Source organism: Myotis daubentonii, chromosome 18, assembly GCF_963259705.1.
Source record: "Myotis daubentonii chromosome 18, mMyoDau2.1, whole genome shotgun sequence".
Lineage (NCBI taxonomy): Eukaryota > Metazoa > Chordata > Mammalia > Chiroptera > Vespertilionidae > Myotis > Myotis daubentonii.
In genome coordinates, this window is record NC_081857.1 from 24710864 (window position 1) to 24727273 (window position 16410).

Here is a 16410-nt window from a genome sequence, read left to right on the forward strand (position 1 = left end):
TCCCGTAAAACGAAGGCCTGGACTAGATCACCTCCGAAGCCAGGGCCCGCCCCGGAGGCTCATCATTCTGACTGCCCTTCGCCCACATCTGGTTATCTCAGGCCTCCGTCTGCACTAACAACGCATGGTCTCGGGCAGCAGACATCACAGCCCTCATCCCCGAAGGCTCACGGGTGGGGTCCTGGTCCAAACAGCACAGCTCCGCCGAGATGCCCATTGGCTCATCTGGCCTTGGCATCCTGGGCAAATGTGTGCTGAGTGCAAAGCTACAAGACAATGACTGCTGCCCGCGAGGCGGTAACTTGACAAAGGAGCCTGGCCTCGCCCTGTGGTTTCACTTCCTCCGGAAACCGAGTTGGCGCTGCAGATGGGCCCCCGAGAAGGCACACAGGGCTGGGCGGGTGCTGCGTGCAGCACGGCTTCCTCTGCTGTGAGGCGCTGGGTCCCACACCACAGCCCCTTCAGCGTGCGGGTCCGGCAGCCGGCCCTTCCCCCTTGATTCCCTACTTCGGGTGAAATGGGTGTGGAGTGTGCCCTGGAGTTTCGGGGTTCGGTCCAGCCACTGGATAGGAAAAGAAGAGCCCCCTCCCCAAGGGTCCCAGCCAGAAGGCACCAGGTGTGAGTATGGCTTCACTGAGCACCCCTCCCAGAGGACCTCAGCAGTGCCCAGGGGGAGCCCATGCCCACCCAGCAACACCCCAGCCCAGCAACACCCCCAGCCCAGCAACACCCCCAGCCCACTGGGCAGTGAGCGCTGTCTGTACATTGTAAGGGCATATAGGCCATGTTTGAAAGCATGAGCTCTACAGCCAGAGACCTGGGCTCAAGTTCCACCCCCGCCCCTTCCCACCTCTGTGTCTCCTGCTCTCCAAGCCTCAGCTTCCTCATGCAGAAACGTAGAATCTAATCCTGAGGGGCAGTGTGAGGATTAAAGGAGATGATGGATGTAAAGCAATAAGGTGTGTGGCTCGCACGCAGAGCTGTGCTGAGCCAAGCCTGAACTGAGACAAAAGGAAAAATCAATAGCACAGAGACTTTCTTTATTTAAAATCGTGATATTTTGTGCATCATGAAGATTTTTACTTTTTAAAAAGAATTGCTCTAACGTGTGACTTCTCTTGAATTCCGGGGTTCTAGGCGGCATCCCTAAAATCTTGCGCACTCGCCTAAGAACTCAGGAGATGTTGGTTGCCATCATTTTACCTCATCACACAATGACCACACACCACAATTTAGCACTTCATGATCTAATGCCTTGTATTAGCCACTGCTCCAAGTTCCAAGTAAGATCATGTCCCGTGACTGCTGAGAGCCCGTAGCACACAGTTTACCACTGTTACTGCTCTTCAGCTGTCTCACATGCTTGAAGGTTTGGTCCCGTGATCTTTGAGGGGAGGACCACCCCTGGCATTTATCCTAATGCCACGTCTGGCACAAAGGTGTGGGAACAGCATCAAAGACCTGGCAGGGACCTTTGGGTCATCTAATCCCAGCTGTTTACCTTACAAATAACTTATCTGATGCCCAGGGAGGCTGCATGATGTAGCTGAACCAGTCAGTGAGAATCCTGGGACAAGAATGCGGCCTCCTGGCTCTTTCCCCTCCGGGACTCTTTCATTTTCTCTTATCTCCCCATCCCTTACAGCATCGAGGGCAGAGTTCTGCATGTAGGAAAAAGTTTACATGATGTAGATTACTGGTTTCTGAAACGCGAGTAATCTTTGCTTAAAGGGGGGGAGGCAATCATTGCCTAGAAAGGTGTGTGTGTGAGCGAGCTGGCTCGGTGCGGCAGGCGGCTACAGACACTGGCTTTGGAGTTAGACGCTCTGACTCGAGTGCTAGCCCCGCCGCTTCCTGGCTGTGTGGCCTTGGATGACATTAAGCTTCTTAACTTTCCTCAACCAAAACATGAACATGTTAATGGTACTTAGGATTGTGAAAAATTCACAAAACATTTCAAGAGTATGGCAGACTTCCTAGCACGCAGTAAATGCTCCACAAACATCAGCAATTGTCGCTATTCTAAAAGGAAGCCCCAAGGAAAAATAAATAAAATCAATAAAAGCCCTGAGACTTAGGTGGGCTATAAGGGCAGATGGACAGTTATATGTACGGTTGTGTGACATACGCACATTTTTATATTATGGTGGGTAAAGATGGGGGATAGGGAGCTAAATGATCAATCAAGCACTTATGGTTTGGCTATATCTAGTCCATGAAGCCTCATAAATAACTCTAATAGCCAATGTATTCTGGGGGAATCTCAGTTCCATATAACCAGCACGCGCGCACATACACATACACACACACACACACACACACACACACACACACACACCGAGATTGTACAGATTTCTGAAAGCACCAGGCAGGACTGTAAAAGGAGACCCGTCGTAGACTCAAGGGTGCCTAATTATAATTCCGTTTTCAGTTCCATTTCGAGAGAAAACAAACTATATTAGCAAGGATGCCCAATCAATAAGCAGAAGCCCAGACAAATATGAGAAGACGCTCTGAGACTTGGAGTGTTGCCAGCACAAGTCTGGTGCTATGACCAATGCAGAGAGTCGCCCAGGGAATCTGAGTGCACACGACATGGCACCTCCTGCCACTCTCTCCGGCCATTGGCACAAAGGAAGACTGAGCCTAAACTGACGGCTCCGCAGGAGATGGGAGGGAGAATTCTCGTGAAAAGTGTCCTGCTTGATAGTACTTACAACTTGCGGGGAAGAAACAGACTTGGGGATCCCAAGTTTCCAAAGACCCCAATATTTTGCATTTCTGCAGCATCTCGCGACATGCCAGCTTGTCCGTATGAGCAGCTCAGAGTCGCCGCTAAGAGTTCATTGAGGCCATCAGGCTTTCAAGGGCACCTAATAGTCAACGCACTTTGGTAAGAAAAATGAGGGAAAATACAAATAAAACCACTTTTTCATCCAGGATGAAACCCTCCACTGGCAATCTGAAAGTTCTCTTACAATTCAAGGTTTCCCCAAAGCCCCGTGGTTCCCTAAATTGGATCCTAACACAGAGAAAAAAAAGGGCCATTAGAGGATGAACCGATAAAACCCAAAGAGTCCCTAGTTGGGTTAATAGTATAACACCAATGCTAATTTCTTAGATGTGACATGTGCCCAGAGTTACATTAGATGCCAACATTCAGGGAAACAGAGTGAAGAATAGATTGGATCTCTGTATTTACTTTTGTAACTTTTCTATAAATCTAAAATTATTCAAGAGTTTACTTTAAAATAGAAACAAAAACGCCAAGATGTATTTGCCAACGAACCTTTGTTTGGTGGGAAGGGTGGAGATTATTATTCTCTCTCTACAGTGAAAAGTATATTAAAGGGACAAAAATTGCCAGCCTTTTATCGGAGATCAACCAAAAGGTGGGGGCTGCTCTTCTCCTCACGGTAACATGTTGGGGGGTCAGGAGAAGCGGGAGCTCCAGCGTGGGGCTCTCGGCTGTGAAATGGAGATCATGACACCTCACAGCACCCCTGGGGGGAAAACGCTCATAGAGGCCGCATGGCAGGAGCTGGCATGTGGCATTTCCTCCCTCCTCCTCAGAACGCCTGGCCAGCAGCTCCGTCAGCCTTTAGGGAAGCTGACCGTGGTCCCTGTGTGTGAAGGACGCTCCTCCGTCCTGGCAGGCAGGTCCCTGAGCCCCTGGCCCCTGAGCACCTGCTGGGTCTCTCAGCCCCGGGGCAGCTGCTCTGGCCTGTCAGCCCCACTTCTACAGAGCAGCTTGCGGTCCGCTGGGCTCGGCTAAGCCCTCTGGCAGCAGCTGTGTCCTTGCTCCACTCTTTAAAGAACATCCCAGAGGGGACAGGCAGACAGAGAAACCTACGGCTTACACAAGTGGCACTGTGTACATTTCTACAGCAACATTGGGTCCCCTTGGCTTGGCCCAACTATTAGTATGTCCACACTCACTGTCTTTTTCTTTAAGAAAACTCTTAAATTAACTACACCGTGTGGCAGTGTGAGGCCACCCATTCTTCCTGGCATTGTCTGGTCTTGCAGATTGAGGATATTTGGTGAAAGTCCCAAGTTTTTATGTCCTGTTGCCATAGGTGGTGAATTTTCTGAATGACCTCTAGTCCAAATATTCTGCCTTTTTTGACCCAAGAAACCATCCAAGTGTCCCAGAAATGGAAAATGTTTTAGTCTGCATTCTCTCCCCGCCTCGTCTGCCTGAACGTGGCCACGTGTTCTCGCCAGCTCATGGGCTTTCTTCAAAAGGGGTCAGGTGCCCACGGGGCATGTGGGTACAGTCAGGGACGTTCCTCATGCCTCTTGGCCACCCAGCATCTGAACCCCCTTCCTATGTTTGGGGAGCCCCTCCCTCTGGGGCCGTAGCAGTGACAGGTTTGCTTACTCCCACCCTTGCAGCTGCAGGGCCGGCCAGGAACTAACGAGGCTGCCAGGCAAAAGCACCTGGTCCAGGCTTGAAATTGGAAACGAGAGAGAACACGGAGTGCATTCTGGCAGCAGGGACAGCTCCATCCAGCCGACTGACATACCAGTGGGGACAGCCTCGGGGCAGCTCCCAGCACTGGGTGTGGGTGTGGCAGGGGGGGCAGCATCTGTGCTCGGCAGGAGCACAATTGGCAGAAGGTCAAAGCCGGGCCCTTTGACCTTTCTGGAAACCCTCGGAGCCGGGCGGAGCCGGGCGCACTTCACCTGGAGTCACACAGGTCTCCGGGCTCAGCGCGGTCCTGGGCTGGGTGTGATGTGCCACTGCCCACCTTCCAATCCTTCACATTTTTTTGGCCGAGAGGCCTCACAGTTTCGTTTTGCACTGGGCCCTGCAAATTGCGTACCCAGCCCGGCTGTGAGCTCGCTGATAGGCTGCAGGTCAAGGAGCTCTTAACCTCTGCGAGCCACGCAGCCCTTGGGCGGCTGCTGAAACCTTGCAAGCACACAAAGAATGTTTTCAGATGTACAAAATAAAATGCACAGGAAGCCAATTATATCGAAATACAGTTAAACCGTATTTTAAAAATATACGCTAGCATAATGTGTGCTTTTTTATTAGTGCGTTAAATAAATCCATTGGCAGGGCTAATAACTGCAGTTCCCCGGCAGCACGGCGCATAAACAATGTTTTGGAACGCCTGCAACGACTGAAATGTGAGCTGACACGCCTGTGATTTCTTCGGGTAACAAAGTCCCAGTCCCCTGGCTGGTTGCCTATGTTAATCACGTAAGGAAATGCTAAATTCAGTGAGGATTGTTTTTTTTAAGTGAGCCATCCAAAAAAATTAAAATTAAAAAGTGATCCATCCAGGTCACAGAACCCCTAAATTTTAATTTAACCTTAAAATGTCATGAATTAAAATTTAAGTAAATTCCTTTTCTGCTTCCATCAGCCAAAGCTGTTATCTTGTTGATGACACAGAGCTGCCTATAGGACGCAGGGACCCAAGGTGGCCCAGGCTCCAGGACAGCCCTGGGTACGCCCGAGTTCTCCCCGGAAGGCAAGCCCGAGTTCTCCCCGGAAGGCAAGCCAACACAATAGGCACAGTGGCCCCGGATGAGTCCAAACGTATCCAACCCAGCTCTGCCCTCAGCCATTAGCATCTCAGAGGAGAAGGTATCAGTGGCGACACTCCAGGATGCCGAGTGGAGAGCATGGGACAAGCCCTGTGTGTGTGGAATAAACCAAGTGACCTAGGTGGCCCGGCAGGTGGAGGTCCCTTCTACCTGGGAGCAGGAACCGTTAATGATGGCTCTATATTCTGAGAAGGGAGATAGGACACAGCAGGGTGACGCTGGCTCCAGAGCCCACAGTAAACTAACGGTGTCGAAGGGTCCCCTTTGTTTCCCAAATCCTAATCCATGATGCTCTGTTTCCGCCCAGATCACCTCTCAGGTTTTACAATAGCGGTTTGCTTTTTGCAGATCTCAAAGGAACCATGATCAAAAGATACTCCCCGCCCTACCCCCATGTACTATTTTCTTATCCCCCTTCCACCTCCTTTTGGGAGGGGGCTCAACAGGCCTGCAAGGCAAAAGGATTATCTGTCGTTTAGGCATCCTTGGGCCTGGGTTTGTTTAGCCAAAGTAGAAAACAATCCCTTGGAGATATCTTGAACTCTTCAGAGCTGACTCATGCCCACGATCCCACTGGAATTCTGGGCCTATGTCATTACTCCTGTTTTCTAGCTGAGGAAACAGGTCAGAGAGACTGTGACTCCCTCAAGGTCATGGAGAGAGGAAGCACATCCCAGATTTCTTGCCTCTTTGCCCAGGATCCTTGCCCCCGGCCGTGCCCCTCCTCCCAACAGATCTCTGAAAGGGAAGTGCATTCATGCAGATCATCTGAAAACAAGACACCCACAGCCCCAGTTCAGGGGAGCAGGTGTCAGCTGAGAGAGGAGAGGCTCAAAACAGAACGCAGGTCACCGGGTTTTGGGGCCCTGAAGAGGCTTTGATGGGAGCCCCCAACGCAGGAGAGAATGCATTTGGCGGGTGACCAGCGCAGAGCCCAACCGGGCCCTGCTCGTAACAACAGCAACAGCAGGAAAAGGGCTTCGTGACCATAAAAATAAACAAACTTGCTATTTTTAGCAGGGCTGCAGCTGGGAGCGCCTCATTATTTGGCTTTTAGCTGCAGTATTCTGAGGGGGGGAGGGGCCCGGGGGAGGGGTGGGGACCTGGACGACTGAGGAGCCAAATTTTCCATTGCTGACGCGCATGACGCGCAGGCCCCACAGCCACTGTCCAGGCGGGAAGCCTCTGGAGCCTGCAGGTCTGGAAAAACTGGAGCGTGCCAACCAGGAAGCCGGCTGAGATTGGGCTCTTGTCTGGCCATATATAGGAACAGAGACTCTTTACCCACTTGCTCTCAGAGGCACTAAGAGCTGTGGGACTCCGCAGGAGGAGGGAGAGGCTTCTAGGTGGAGACGGCTCTGCTCTGAACTCAGGCTCCAGGTGGAACCTGTGCAGGCGGTCGCTCAGGCACTCAGGTTCTCCCAGGTTCACCCTGGCTGGGGAATTCTCCCTGAGCTGGAGCACTCTCTCCCCCAGCCCTGGCCACACCAGGAACCGGAGAGAGGACGGGCCTGATGCTGCCGGTGGGGAGTCCTCGGGCCTGGTTCCTCCCTTCTGTTTGGAGCAGGATTGGACCTTGTGAGAAGGGAGCGCCAGGGCCGCCACCAGGGGCAGGAGGGGCAGGAAGGTCCTCTTATCAATGTCACGGCGTCTTAGGAACTGTGTCCCCTGCCCTGTGTCTGAAGGGCCTCCTTCGCCGTGTTCCTGCCCCATACCCTGACCCCCTGTCGCCTTTGATTCTGTTCTTTTCCCCTCTAGTGCCCCTTTTCATACGCGGTCCCCAATATTGTCAGGTCTTTGGGGAGATGAATTGCAGACCCCGAGACAGTATGAGGAAGGAGGAACCAGTGCCCGGCACTCATGGGGGTAGCTCCCCAGGACGCCCGCCAGGTCCTCCCGCGCTCTAACGGGCCTCTGTCAATGGCTACCGAACCTCTCACCCACCGTCCCTGCCCACACAGAGCTGCAGCCCAGTGTGGGAGAAAATGAACAGGCTCTAGGACACGTGAGAGTCCCGTGGGAATACGGAGGCCTGGCTCCACCTTCGCCTTGGGGGGTCCGGGAGAGCCTTTCTGAGGAGATGGTGGCTGACTGGGACCGGGCAGGTAGAGATTGGATTGGGTGCTCCTCGTGTAAGGCTGGCTCACAGATAACATGACAAGAGAACGCAGCAGAGCTAAACTACATAAGCACTCAACCCAGCACCTCAAAGACGGATGATTTCTACTTCCCCATAGCATTTACCATGTTACCCAATAACATGTACTGAACAAACCAACTGCTGTCAAATTGTAAGAAAAGACACAGGATCATAATCTACTGGAATGGACTGTCCTGCTAACAACACAAGCCCTAGGATCTCGGGGTTGGAAAGGATCATGAGGGCTACACAGCCTCTCACCAGGTAGAGCAACCCTCCACAGGGTCCCTGAACTGCTCCCGTGATGGTGACCGAGAGCGCTTCACCGATCAGGCAGTTAGTTAGTTAGCTAGCTAGCTAGTTTGCTAGCCAGCTAGTTTTAAAGGCAGGAGCTGGAGGAGATAGTGACTCCAAGCAGGCTGGAATTTCTGACTCCAGTCTCCCAGTCTCTCCATACTCGAATAAATCCTGCAAAAGTCCACCCAATTAACTTTCCCCGAGAGGAGTCAGTCCATTGTTCAACCTGCAGGGACCCCAACCACTGACATATGAAATATTCTCATCTCCGACTAAGGGACTAGCGTGGCCCACATCAAAATGCAGCTCTGGCCCCCTTCAGTCACCAGGTGATGGGTGGTATTTTGCTTTTCTCCTGCATATTTTTTAGTCTTTCCCTAGTTTTCTAGGAGAGAGAGAGAGAGAGAGAGAGAGAGAGAGAGAGAGAGAGAGAGAGAGAGAGAATCATCAAATAATGTTATTTACAAAAAAAGCCCTACCATGTGTATTCCCTCTTCACCCTTTGTTTGTATTCTACCCAACCTAGAATGCGCCTTCCCCGCCTGAGTCCCTCTGCACCTCCTGAATCCAGCCAGCCCGCCGCTTAAGGAAGGTTTCCATGAGTGCTCCAGTCCTCGCTGTCCCTGAATCCAAATTACAAAATGTAGCCCTTCATGATAAGCAGTTTTCTTCTAGGCCAGTGGTCGGCAAACTGCGGCTCGCAAGCCACATGTGGCTCTTTGGCCCCTTGAGTGTGGCTCTTCCACAAAATACCACTGGTGGCCCATGCACAGAAGTCAGTATCTTGTGGAAGAGCCACACTCAAGGGACCACTGACTTCTGCGCATGGGCCACCAGTGGTATTTTGTGGAAGAGCCCCACTCAAGGAGCCAAAGAGCCGCATGTGGCTCGCGAGCCGCAGTTTGCCGACCACTGTTCTAGGCTAATCGTTTCATGGGTCAGTTCCCCATTAGACTGTAAACTCCCCAAGGGCGATACCGTGGCGCCTCCAGCGCAATGCAGAGGCCATTGTGGATTCTCCATAAATATCTGTGCAGTTGGTTGGAACACAGTTTGACTGTGGTTTCCTATGTCATCTGATCCTATGCTCTCAGGCTGGCGTGCCCACATCCCTGGAGGTGTAGGGAAAAGTGTGTCAAGTGCGTACGAAGCCACAGGTGTGAAATGATGCCTCCCTAGAGCAGCAATTCCCTGCCCTTTAGGGTCACTTGCTTTCCCAGGCACAGGAATTCCCTCCCAGACGGATACCCGGACGCTGCTTGAGTCCCTCACTTTAGACTTTGCTTCTGGACTCCGCCAGGTGACCAGCAGGTCTGTCCCCTCTAAGAGCTGCTCCACTGTAGGATGGAGAGACCCAGGTGTGGGAGCCAGAGCACCTGGGCTCCGGTCCAGTTCTGCAACTGCTGTGGGCATCCAGCCTGTCACCCCCGCTTCCCTCCCTGCGAAGGTCGGGTGAAGGTAACTGACACGTGGGAAATGTCTCCGTACCCGGAAACGACCGGTGAGCTCCAGGTGTTATTACTGTTGCCCTTATCAGCCCAGGATCAGTTCATTCGATGGGGCCCCAGGGACACAGGCTGCTTCCCAGACCCGCCGGTTGAGTGAGGCGGGGCTCTGAGCAGCAGTGGAGTCTGGGTTCGGAAAGTTCTGGAAACCTGATCTAGTGTGAGCTCTCCCAAACCAGACTCTCACCCCATGTGTCGCATGTGCTGGGAACATATATGCTAAGTGAAGGCATTTCTAACAGGTTGTTGGACTCTCTGCCTTCCATGGAGCAGGTCTCTGACACATTTGAAAATTTTCGAGATCTCAGTCTCCCCGTCTACAGGATCCGTCCAGCAGCAGTGCGTTAGGACGTAAAGGCAGCGTGGCGCCACGTGCATAAGCTGCTTAGCCAGCCCAGCCACACAGACAGCAGCCAGTGGAGGTGAAGACAGAGAGGGTGAGTGGCCGCCTGCAACTCGGGGTGAAGGCTGCCCCTTGGTTGGCGTTGTCGTCAGCCTTCCGCTACCTGCTGCGGACCAGCCAGCCCACGGAGAGGAAGCTTGTTTGCGGGGTGTGGATGATCTGAGTCACTGAACTAGTTAAGGAAGCCGACTGCCAAGGCACAGCCACTGTGCGGGCCCTCCAGGCAAGAGGAATGAACAGTTTCAGACTTTGCAGCACTGCCTCTGGAATGACTGCGCGGCGGGCAAGAGGGGCTCCCAGGCGTCGCTCGGACAAAGTGACAGCAAGGTGCGTCTGGAGGTGCTGGATGAAGCTCACACGAGGCTCCCTCCATCAATCAGTACGAGCAAGTAACCATCCCACGCGAACAGCGGAAGGCAAGGCGGACCATGGACAGGCCAAACGAGGACTCTGCGGGGCCCTCCCGCCCCAGGCCCCTGCAGACAATGGGCCCCGAGGCCTCTGTTTACACTCCAACAGGGCCGCTGCGAAGGCGCCCACAGCGGCCACAGCGGGGCTGGCCCGGCCCGTTTGCAGGGCCAGTGACAGGGATGTAAAACTGGCTTCCGGGACACAACTCTGGGGAGCTGAGCGCCAGAAACAGAAAATGAAATCTGAGCCCCTTTCGTGCCCAAGGGTCTAAGCCAGTGGTTCTCAACCTTCCTAATGCCGCGACCCTTTAATACAGTTCCTCATGTTGTGGTGACCCCCAATTTCATTGTTACAAATTGAACATAATTAAAGCATAGTGACTAATCACAAACACAATAGGTAATTATGTGTTTTCCAAGGGTCTTAGGCGAGCCCTGTGAAAGGGTCGTTCGACCCCCAAAGGGGTCGCGACCCACAGGTTGAGAACCGCTGGTCTAAGGAGAAGGTCTACCAAGCCAGCACCCGACTCACGCGCCAGCCCCGCTCCAGGAAGGGGTGCTCTATCGAGAGCCTGCAGGAGCGCTCAAGAACACACGAAGCACATGAGCAGAGGGATGGGGGGCGGGGGGTGCAGCAGACACACGTGGAGTATTAGAGGAGACATCCCAGGGTCCTAAGCTCCCCCACGGCCAAGGTTTGGAGCTCCGGCCTGAACTCCCATGCTCCTCGGCACTGGCACGCAGCACTGAGGGCTATTACATGTCGCCCCGAAAAGCCATCATCACGGAGCTTTTCAGAGGAGCTTTCATAATTAGAGGCACCGATGTCAGAGTTTGACAGTTCAGGAGGGAACATCCGGACTGAAATGGAATTGCGAGAGATAAATAAAATAGTTGGTACGAAAACAAGCTCTCGGAATCTGTTTAGAAGCCCAAAGCCAAAATGAAAAAGCGATGCATTTTTAAAGGGCTGTACGGGGTGGGCTGGAGGGGGGCAGCGGGGTGTCACAGAGGAAATATCTTCTTAGAATGACTGTAATTAAGCTGGAAAATGCACTGTTTTTTAACAAGCCGCTAAAACTGAACATGCATGAGACTCAAACAAAAAGCAGAAAACACTTGGCTAGGGTAAAAAGAGCAAGGTTTCGCTGCCTTCCTGAGCAAAGGCCACCGAGACAGTAGCTTCAGGGAGGTAGTGTTGGTGTTGCCAACTGGCTCAAGTTCAAGTCCTATGGCAGCCAGGGCTCTGCTCCACAAAGACCCCACGCACGCACAGCGTCAGGGGCAGCGGGTCCACCCTGAACTCCTGCCCACGTGGGAGACCCCGGCTTCCTGCAGCTTCCCCATCGCTCAGCCATTGACACGTCTGTCCAAACCCTTGGGGAGCCCATTTGTGTTGCCAGCTTGAGCCACCTCTGGGAGATAACCCGTCCCATAGATTCGGTGCCCGCTGCGGGTGTAGTATTTCCGCCTGAACTCGCCTCCCTCGTGGTGCTAAGACGCTACTCTATTTCAGGACCGGGTGAACAAGTCTGATCTCATCCGCACCATTGATCGATAGGCTGATCACTTCCTAACAGCCTGTGCCTTGTCCACAGCCCTCCGAGGTCCAGGTGCTCCTCGGAGCATCAGGACTCTCTGTGGCCCATGGGGTCGCAGGGGAGAATCACCACCGCTTTCAGGGGAGGGGAGTATGATGTCCTCAGTTTAGCATTTCCCATTACTGAAGAATGTGGCCATCTGGGGGCAGCACTGTCCTGGGTGCAGACGCGGCCTATTGGACAAGCCTGCTAAACTCGGGGAGTTTGCAAACCGATGGGAGAGGGTCTGCAGGTGGCCCAGGGTGGATGGATGCTGACCAGCAGTGCACGTCGCCTGCTGAAGCAGGGCACGGCCGGGGCAAAGGCAAGTGCGGTTGGTGCTGGCCTCCCCGCAGGCTGCCTTCTACACTGGACACCCCGCTGGCTTTCCCAGCACTCGGGGAGGGAGGCAACACCTCTTGTCCCCAACATACTGCGACCGGGGCTCAGCAGGTGCTACCGTTAGCAGTGGGTGGTCACTCCAATTTCTAGCCTCAGAACAAAAATCTGCTTATTTGGGCTTTTTTTTTTTTTTTGTAATTGGATATTAATGCTGTTTTACTGCATTTATAGCCTGCTAACTTCTTGACCACCTGCAAATATCTTTAGTGAAAACATGAAAAATGATAAGGATTAAGCAAAACGCCACAGCCACAGCCCTGTGGTTGCCTGGGGCCGTTCATGAGCTCATGGGAGTTGGGATTTCACTGCCAAGAGAATAAAAGCGCAGGGGGTGTTCTAACCTGCTTCTTCGGGAGGGATGCATCATCCACCCAGAGTGAGAGCATCCTGGCTCGACTCCCACTCCCCTTCTCCTGCCAGAAGCCCGTCTCCCTGGGAGGGTCAGACCCTCAACAGGCTGCAGCCTTGGCCATCCGCCGTGGGCCAGTCTGCCGTCCGGCTCACCCATGAGTCACCGTTTCTTTCTCACCCCCAGACATCCCAGGGCTCCCGCCTCATAGGGAGGCCTCTGGTTTTCCTTCTGCCGTTGACAGCCATGCCCAAGAAGCCCGAGTTCAAGCCAATTGCCTCGGTTGCTCTCCTTTCATTCCCTCTTGTTTTCTCTTAAAAAGCAGCCCTACACAACTGTCCCTTAGGCCTAGTGTAAGGCTCCTGGCTCACTGTCCAGTGTCCTTCCGGACCATGCAAGGAAATGCCATTCCCAAATCTTTGGGCCAGCACACAAGGCCTCACTGCCGGCCCCCACATCTGTCCTCCTCAACTATCTATAGCCGGCCCAGCCGGTGTGGCTCAGGGGTTGAGCGTGGACCTATGAACCAGGAGGTGACAGTCCGATTCCAGGTCGGGGCACATGCCCAGGTTTTGGGCTCGTTACCCAGTAGGGGGGTGCAGGAGGCAGCCAATCCCATGATTCTCTCTCATCATTGATGTTTCTATCGCTCCCCCGTCCTCTGAGAAATCAATATTTTAAAAAATCGGCAGAGTGTAGTGGCCTGCAAGACTTTAAGCTCCAGAGTGAGAGGAGCCAAGTGTAGGCTCCCAGTGTGACTACAGATTGTGCTTTTCCCAGCTTGGGAAACACGAGCTCGGAGAGACACCCTCGGGCTGGGACCTGCCCATCGGTGCTTGTCTGTGAGCACCTGCTGGTCCACCTGCTCTGGGACACACCTCCCCCTTCTTCCTGTTCAAATGCACTCCACTGGATTTCCCGGAAGAGAATCTCATCCACTCTCCTTGCAATGGAAAAAAAAAAATTCTTGTTCCTTAATCCTTCTTGGTATTTCTGCCTGGAGGGCTGGGTGTTCCCTGGCCTTTCAACTCAGAGACATTTGGTTTCTGCGGGTGAACAGGGGGTGTTTGCTGTCCCTGCGTGGGAACAGCTGGCTGCAGTCACCCTAAGGCTGACCTGCCGAGGCCAGAAGACACCGCCTAGAACAGCAGGCGGCAGGCAGACCTGCCTTAGCGCCTGGCACCTGGGCAGCATCTCATGTTCGTGTCCTGGAAGATGACGCTGAGGAGGCCCCTCCAGACCAGGGCCTGGCATTACCCCCTGCCCACAGCTCCTGTGATGGCACCGAGTTGCAGAGGCGCTGCGTGCACCCCGCTGAGCGGGTCATTTCTGTCTGTCCCCATGAGGCACTGGGCCCCACCCAACTGCCCAGGGCCTCCCTCTCCACGCCCCTGCGCCCCTTCCAAGAAGGCTGCTCCATTTGGCGCACTGGGCCCTTTCCCTGAAACCCAGTTTCCCTGGCTGAGGTCTCCTGTGCCTGGGAACTTCCCTGCGGTGAGCGGTGAGCGACTGGGGGCCGCTCCCTGCTGGGTCCTGCAGGAGGCGTGTCCGGGACGGAGGGGGCGGACACGGGGCGGGGTGAGGGGGGGCGACTGGCGGGAAGACGGAGGGCGCGGCTGGGGCGCGTGCCCAAGTCCGAGGGCACCGTGGTGGTGAGAGGGCCCCGGTGGGACGCCCGCCGATCCCAGGAGCGGGAGCGCGCGGCTGGTTCAGGCGGTTCAGGCTGCGACCTCAGGGGCAGGAGGGGGTCGGAGCGAAACCTCAAAAATGCGCAGCGCCGGCCGGCCGGCGGGCAGGGAAGGCAGAGGGCGCCTGGGCCGGCGCAGGTAGGCTGTGCGCTCCGGCCCCCGGGACCGCCCAGACCTGCCCCCACGCCCAGCCGATCCCAGTCCCGGTCCCGATCCCGGTCCAGGACGGCAGCACCGCGGACCCAGGACGCCGGCAGGCAGCCTTCCTCGGGACAGAGGTGAGTCTGGGTCTGGGCTCCGGCGGGTGCTGCGCGGGAGCCCGTGCCTGAGCTGCCATCTGTTGGGGGAACCTCAGCTCACGTCTTACTTAAGGAGACCAGCGCCCAGGGGTGGCATCCAGGCCGCCTCTCAGCCCCTGCTCCGGCCCTTCGGGACGTCAGCTCGGCCCCTCCTGGGGGGCGGGGGGGGGGGGTCCCCGTGCCCCGCCGCTGCGGGCTGAGTGCGGGCTGCTGCGTGCGCGGCCGTTGGGTGGGGCGGGCGGGGCGGGCTCTCTGGCTGCCGTTGGGCGCGTGGGAAGGGACGGGGCATTCCGTTCGCTGCGGAAGAAGTGAGGGCCTGTGACCGCCGAGAAGTTGGGCTTCCGCGTCTCCGAATTCGTCCAGGTGAAGCCCGGTGCTCACCGGCTCAGAAAGTGGCCGAGCGAAAACCCGGCCTGGAGCCTGGGGTGGAAGGGGCTGCCCGCGCCCCGGCTCCCCTCCCGGCTGTGGCTGGGACCGGATCCCGCCTCACTTTACTCCAGAAGGTCCCTCCGCCCACCCGGGAAGGCGGCCCGGGACACGATATGCCCTGTTTCCCAGCCTTTCGCGGAGCTTCAGGGACCACATTACGTAATAAGAGAGTTAAGTACGCGGCAGCTCTGGGCGCCTGGGAATGCCGGTCCTGCCAACCGAAAGGGAAAGCACAGCCCGGCAGGGCCGCCCCGCGATCCTGTTGGCGGGGACAGGGAGGGAAAGTGCACTTGAGCATCTCATAGAAGCACCTTCCTCCCAACGCCGCTGCGCTAGGTTCAGAGGAACCTGAAGCTACTGGTAAGGGCCCCTCTTATTTTCCCAACTATATTTTTATTGAATTGAGAGAGGAAGGGACAGGGAGAGCGATGGAAACATCAATGATGAGAGAGAATCGTGGATCGGCTGCCTCCTGCACGCCCCACACTGGGGACAGAGCTGGCAACCCGGGCATGTGCCCTGACCCAGAATCGAACTGTGACTTCCTGGTTCATCAGTCAACGCTCAACCACTGAGCCATGCCGGCCCCGCAGGACCCCTCGTTTTGAAGTCCCGTTGGCCATTGAGAGATTCTTGAGTTCTAAGACTTAAAAGTAGCTTTGATACGTCTTGTTCCTACAAATGGTTTGCAGGCACCACCTAAAGGATTCAGCAAGGCCTTGCTAGGAGGTTGGTGACGCCTCCCCCGGGCCCAGGACTGGGAAGTCTCACCAAGTCCTTCGTTTCCTCTGAAACTCTGGTCCCCATCTCCAGCCCAGACTCAGTTTTAGGAGAGAAATGCATTGCCAAACACTTGGTCATATTTAGCCTGTGGAATAAAGAGAGGATGACTTCTGCTCTTTTCCCTGAAGATGAAACCCAGGGGAATAATGAACTCAACAAGCGAAATTACTGCTTTCATCAAAGAGGGAGGCACATCCATCCCATCCGCTCATTCACTCAACACAGACTGTACCTACTGTGCGCCAGGCAGTACGTCAAGACCCTGGAGTCCCAAAATAATGAGGCCGTTTCCGCTTTTGAGGACCCACAATCTGATCAATAAGACAGATACCAAAACAAACTGCAGTTCATAATAATCCATATCCTAATGGCAGTGGCCCTGGGACACTGAACAATCCCAGGGAGGGAGTGATCAGCTCCCCAGGCGTTATCTGGGGAGTCCACACTGCAGGAGGGGTGGGTGGGCAGGGTGTTGGGTGTTTGGGCCGAGGGAAGACTATGTGCAAAGTCAAGGGCACGCTGGGGGGAATGCAAGTCACGGGGAGTATCTGACGTACTGAGAA

The 16410-nt window shown here is 54.8% G+C and overlaps 1 protein-coding gene across 1 annotated transcript in view; it reads left to right on the forward strand.

Moving 5' to 3' along the window:
- Positions 1-14238: 14238 nt before the first annotated feature.
- Positions 14239-16410, forward strand: part of KIAA0040 (KIAA0040 ortholog) — a 28101-nt gene continuing 25929 nt past the window's right edge. Inside the window, exon 1 of the mRNA XM_059674315.1 lies at positions 14239-14614. The gene's annotated coding sequence lies outside the window, so the exon portion shown is untranslated. The remainder of the gene's footprint in view (positions 14615-16410) is intronic.